The sequence below is a fragment of the Olea europaea genome, unplaced genomic scaffold (assembly GCF_002742605.1).
Source record: "Olea europaea var. sylvestris unplaced genomic scaffold, O_europaea_v1 scaffold889, whole genome shotgun sequence".
Lineage (NCBI taxonomy): Eukaryota > Viridiplantae > Streptophyta > Magnoliopsida > Lamiales > Oleaceae > Olea > Olea europaea.
This window is the reverse complement of record NW_019267356.1, coordinates 226,988-233,900: the sequence shown is the minus strand read 5'-3', so window position 1 is coordinate 233,900 and position 6,913 is coordinate 226,988. Positions and strand designations below refer to the sequence as shown.

Here is a 6,913-nt window from a genome sequence, read left to right as displayed (position 1 = left end):
GCAAAAAGTTATTAGCAATTTTTTTTTAACGTTGAAAAATGTTTTTTTTTTTTTTTTTTTTTTTTTTTTTTTGGTAGTGTACCCATAGGTCCTTCCAAATGACTAATTTCATAGTATCTAGAGCTTTTTTCAAATGACTCGATAGTTTGAAGTCCAATACTAAACCCATCCAGCCATTAGGAATTACAGGTGTTGGAACAACTTGCGAAAATGTTGAGTAACACTCCAGTAACTACTCTACAGAATCATCTTGTTGGAAGCCGCAATCATTCCCATCTTTCTCCATATAATTATGTAGTACCAAAGTAAGCAATTTATTGCATTAGCTAGCCAATGAGTTATTTCAGAATTATAGCAAGTCAAATTTATGCTACAAAAAGCACATAAATCAGTTACAAGGCTCATCTAGAGCTCAAAAACATTATCAAAATGCCGTTGAGTGGAAAACCAACCTTGCTATCTTCATTAGCAACAAATTTGTCAGCAACAACATCAGTGGGTAGAAAGAGGGAACCCCTTAGACTTGGCCTTCTCCATAAATGATTTTGCAAAGACTGAGCGTGTCATTTTCCACAAATGAAGATCCCAAGGCATGCCCTTAGGCTTTATAGAAAGTAAAGATCATTCCTCCATCAAGAATGAGTATGTCAACCTTCTCTAACAGTGACACAATCATGCCAATTTTAGCGGATCCCTTTGAGCCACAAACAATTGTAGTAAATGATTTTTTTTTTTTTTTTTTGGTGGTTTGCAATAGCCCCAACTAAGTAGTCAAGCACCTGCGATTATAAATGTCCAACAACACAAGTATGAAATTCAACAACCATAATGCTATAAAGAAATATGCAGTGACGCAATAAGTGCCAACCATCGAGTTAGATATTTTAATAACACCTGCAAGTCTTATAATTCCAAATTCTATGAACAAAGAATGGTACTTTACATTTCAAAATGTTGACTCATGCATGACAAAATATTCAAATGAGCAATCTTTCGACCAGACACAGAATACATAACTTAAACAAGTCTAAAGTATCCGCTAACCTTTTGTATAAGGAATCCAGCAATAGAAGGGTTCAAATACTTGGCCAATCTCTCGGTGGAAGCATAAATAACGACCAAGAAAACAAGCGTAATGAAATGAACAACAAAAAGACAATGGAAAAAAAATAAAAATAAAAATAAAAAATAACCATGGACTTGAGCTCTCCGCCAACCGTGCTTGCTTTTAATCTGATCATGCACCAACTCCAACCTATTTGAAAAAATCTCCAATTCCAACATTTGCTGCTTCCTCCATTTCTCATCAATGAACCTCTCCCCACCCGTCACTCCACTAAAATCCAAATGCTTGGGAGTCAAAACCAACACAAACCCATGGTTTCATACAATCCATTCCCATTCAAATTCATAGAATTCCCAACTCCTTGAAAATTCATCATTAATTTCATTATTCATTCATCAAAATTCAGAAATCACAATTTATACTAAATCTGTAAATCACCAATCAATCTGTAAAAATATACTAAAAGCACAAAGAGAGAGAGAGAAGAAAGGGCTCAGAGTGTACAGGTGCCGATGGCACGTAGGGCAGGGCCAGTGGGGGAGAGACAAAGGACGACGGAGAGCGGAAGTGCCCATAGTATTACTACAAAATTTAAGACAAGGCCCAAAGCACTGATAAGCATGCAAAGAAGTGCTGGTAGCATCACTATAAAATCTGAGTCAAGCAATTGATTGTCTGAAGTGACTCCTTCCCTGGTGGCAGCTGTGACAACGTAGGCAGCATCGACTGATTTACGTTGCCAAGAAATTGTGACCGCCGTCATTTCCTGAGGAAGAGAGCGAGAGAGGAAAGGGTTTGTTGCCTTGAACGAGAGTAATTAGGGCTGAAAGAATCTAGAACAGTCTAATACCACTACACTTTTTAGGATTTACCGAGTTTATGTTCTAGATTACAAATTATTCGACCTTACGTACAAAATAAACTAGTTAAAGCAACAAGTCAATTTAATTAGATGCCTAAGTGGTTAAAAAAAAAATTCAATTATCCTATGTTTGAATGCCGCAATTATTATATTGTAGAAAGCAATAAATAACATGAGATATGATGACGAACAAACCCCAACGTGGGTAAAACTTCGTGACCAAGCCAGTTACCTCCACTATAGACAATTCAGATAATAAAATTACAAGCTTATCCTTGTACCCATTAAGACCTGTTGTGACAGCCTTACGATCTATTGCTATAGACACCTCTAGCATTAGAATTCCTAATCTACCTCCCGCAGTCTCCTACTACCGTAGATTCCTCTAGCCTCCTGCTAGACCTCCAAGTCTACCTCCTACAGCCCAATTTACTGTCTCCTATAGCCTCCTGGTATATACTAAATGTCTCTCCAATGCTGACCACCCAAGAATCGCATGTTCTTCTGGTTGTAACTGTGCTTTAATCCACATCTCTCAAAACCCCAATGAGAGAGTCCCTTCGTCAAAAGATTAAGGAAGACAGGTGTTTTGGATTATCGGACCTTTAATGTTTTTCCCAATATGTGGCTGTTGAATCTCAAGAATAAATAAAATGAATCAATGCATAGACATGCTCTTGGATCTTCAAAAAGATGATAAGAATATATTTTCTAAGAGAGACACAATGAACAACCACCCAAAAATTTGTGCTAGGGCTGGGGTATTTATATTTGAAGGTGTTTTAGTAGTATGGGTCGAGTAAAACATTTAAAAATGCGAACTAGGGGTTTTGTAGCATAAGAATGTCGCTCGAGCGAGGATTTAGCGAGAATCGAGTGAGAGCCATTCTATTTTTTCGCTCAGGCAAAAAGCCAGCAAGAATCGAGCGACAGCTGACCAGTTATAAATGTTTTCACCATAACTTTCTCTCTCGATGTCTGATTGAGGTGATTCAACTTACATTAAAAATCTAATGCAAAGGGCTACAATTCTTCTAAATAGCCTTGACTAAATTCCAATACATTTTTTTATGTGAAAAATGTGTTGGAAGCTACGACTAAGAATTTGGAACATAACTTGTGCAGCTCTTTGACATTCTTTAGACTTCTAATTGCATTTTGATGGTCATACGTGGTCTTCTTGGACATCTTGGACTCCTTCAATGCCTCCAACACTAATTGACCTCATCTATTTAAAATTGCAACTAAGCCCTTGCTTTTACATGTGATCAATTTAGTCAATTTTGTTCATAGCATTGCCAATGATAATATTGGACCTAACAATCTCCCCCTTTGGCATTTGGTGACCAAATTATACAAATTTTAGTCAAGGGATTACAATCAATCAAAAATCTAAACTACCCAATATTCCAAATCATTAAGTCTTGCATTCCATTTTGAACATGTTTCCTGAAATCCAAAAACTCACATACCGGTATAAAAGCACGTGATACATAAAATAAAAATTAAAGCACATAAACGCAAACACATCAACATGCTATTTTGAGACATGATATTGATGCCAATCAAAACACCAATATCACCAAACATCAAAACTCAAATAGCAATAGACATGATATGGAATGCAATGTAATACTCCCCCTTACTTCAAACTCTCATGAATTCAACGTAATAACACAATGTATCTATGTATCTCCCCAACGACCCCTATAAAACATAGCAATGCAAAATGCAAGTAATGTCAATCAGTGAAATCATGTGCATGCCAATGCAGTCGCTCTCCTATGTGTATGCTATTTTACAAGTCTTTCTTCCCTCAGTTATAAACATTTCTCTCTCTCTCTTTTTGTCACAAATGCTGTAGGGAATCATATCAAGAACCATGTGAATGGAGTAAAAAGTACGAGTGACTCGTGTGTAAAATGTCATTATTCCAATGCAAGCAGTACTCCAAACTTTAATTTTGTGAGAAGGGACAAGACAATCACTGCCAATAAGTATATTCCTCTGCTTGTGAAAGTCAAATCATGAAAGTATAGCAGAAACAATACTTATTATCTTTATTTTTCTACCCCTTACTTTGAACATTAATATTTTTTTAAAGTTTCCATATTTTTCACCTTATCACATTTTTCATATTTTTTTTACATTTTTCTCATTTTTTCAACTCATTAATTTTTTATCTTAATTGCAAATTCTTCTACGTTAGGCATTAAGATTACCCCGTAGCAAGCTTTAGGTCGATTAATCAAAGTTAGCTGACCATAGGTGGTTTTAAGAGACCCCTCAGGCTTAATTGCTCAAGTTAAATAGGCCACAAAGAAAAAATTAAGATATGAGCTTATTTCAATAGGGGAATAATTTTCGGGTTTATGTCTACTAAATATTGGTCAATTCATTTTCAAAGTCACCCTATCAACATGTGATAACCATCCCAAACCTCACACACGCGGTAGAATCCCAAATTCATAGTACGTGTAGGGCAAATTGTATATAATGACACTTATACCAATTAATCTAAATAGACCTAAACAAGTAATGAAAATCATTTTAGAGCTTATCAATTTCAACTCATGCATGATTACAATCAACAAGTTCAAGAAATATATATCATGCTATAGCAATTTCCATAGCAAATTATTTTTGTCTTTTCCAATGTTTTAAATTTATTTTATTTTATTTATTATTATTATTATTTTGTGTTTTTCTTTTTCAAACATGAATACATCACTCAAAAAGAAAAATATCAAGTACAAAAAAACCAAAAACAGATATGCATGCGCCAATGCAAACAGATGAGAATACATATGCATGAACCAAAAAGATAGCAAATGAAAATAAACACTTACAAGTGATGCATGCAATCATCGTTTGACAATTAAGAACAGGCATGTATCAAAAAGTACCTAATCAATTAGGTATATAAGTGTTTTTTTTCCCTTAAGAGCATCGTGATCCATTTCCAGATTTTGCAGATCACTCTGTTCACCCAAACCTATCTAGTGGGATAATAATTTTCAAACAGTTGTGTCGTCAAAAGATTCACTTGTTCGATAAGGAATCCAATCTGACCAATAGACACCTGATTTTTGTTTCCATTTAAGTGCATCTTCTTATTTTTGTTTAGAACTAATGACATCTAGGGTGGATACGACCTACCACTCCACAATGAAAGCAAGTCGGGATATACCTAGGACCTATGTTATGTGAACACAAACATCTATTCCTAAGTCGACGAGTCCTATGCTGTCTGGTAGACCTCTGTCCTACAAATCCCTTAATGTGGTCTTAGATGTGCTAACGGTATCATCAAGTTTACCCTTATACTCTAGACCTTCCTTATTTCTAGCCGGCTTGCCTATTCCTAGAATATTATCTAGCTTTGACGAACCACTAGTGAAGGCAAGAAGTTGAGACTTCGAGTGCTTTAAATTGCTCACAAGGTTCACAACCTGGATTTCCAAAGTCTCATTCATGATGGTCAACTCATTGACTTTCCTAGAGAACCTCTCAAGCCCACTGGTAAGATTTTTGACCTGAGACTCTAAAGCTTCATTCATCGATTTAAGTTTGCTCAAGATAGTGGAAGATTCCTTAACGTACGCCTCTAACGTAGCTTTCTCTGACTACAACTCCTAAATAGTCATACTTAAAGCCTTGTTTTTATTAAGAATTTTCAGGCTTTCTTGATACATCTTCTCATAGGCCTCATTGATATCTTCCTTATTCATCGACTCGTCACTAGAATCTCATTACTATCAAAGTCTTCGTCTCTTTCACTCCACTGTTTGGATCCATTCTTAGCCCTAGTTATGAAGGCAAAGTATTTTTCACTCTCCTCATGCGTGGATTTCTCACTCTATTTGTCCAAGCCAGACTCGTCATCAGTAAGAGTAGCATTCATAGCCTTATCCCCGACTCTCTTAGCACTATGACACTCCTTCTTCACATGACTATACCTTGCAGTTATGGCATCTCACTGAATTAGATTTTCTCCTAGATTCTCTCAGGCTACCTCTCAGTTTCTCTTGTAGCTTCTTCTTCCTAAACATTTTTCAGAATTTCTTAGCTAGGTAGGTCATCTCCTCATCGTTAGGTAATCTGAATCAGAAGATTCAATTCGATTCGATTATTCCTAGAAGATTTCAAGGCAAGCAAATTTTCCTTAGCAGGATTGTCTAAGGTAAGCTCATAGGTCTCGAGGGATCCAACTAGCTCCTCTACCTTGATAGTGTCAGTGTCCTTACTTTCTTCTATAGTCGTAACATTAGGCCTGAAACGCTCATGTAAGGATCTAAGAATCTTTCTAACTATCTTAGGCACGGGGATCTTCTCACCTAAGTTGAAAGAAGAGTTTATTATGTTGTTTAGGCTCGTATTGAAAACATTAAACATCTTATCATCACTCATCATGATCTCTTTAAACCTAGTAGCCAGTACCTGCAGTTTCGAATTCTTAACTGCATGTGTTCCCTCATGTGTGGTTTCTAGAATATCCAGACTTCTTTAACAATCTCACACATGGACACTTTTCTAAATTCTTCGAGGGAAATAGCCATAAACAGGACATGTAAGTCTTTACTATTCCAATTACATCTATCCAATTCAGTCTTAGACCAATTCTATATGGGGGTGGAAGTGACAACACCATCTACTTTGGACTTAAGGGTAAACCATCCATTCACAACACTCAATCAAGTCCTCTCATCCATAGATTTCAAAAATGCCCTCATTCTCACTTTCCAATAAGTATAATTATTCCCATCAAAATGGTGTGGTATACTCAACGAAGTACTCATCTAGATAATGTAAGGTCATGCACTCAGGCTTTGATACCACTTGAAAGAATCTAGAACGGTCTAATATCACTAAAATTTTTAGGATTTACCGAGTTTATGTTCAAGAGTACAAATTATTTGACCTTACGTTTTGAATAAACTAACTAAAGCAACAAGTCACTTTAATTAGATGTCTAGGTGGTTAAA

General features: G+C 36.0%; 1 pseudogene; it reads right to left on the bottom strand.

The window, feature by feature from the left end:
- LOC111392131 overlaps positions 1-1,451 on the bottom strand; it is a 2,079-nt pseudogene extending 628 nt beyond the window's left edge.
- Positions 1,452-6,913: the final 5,462 nt, after the last annotated feature.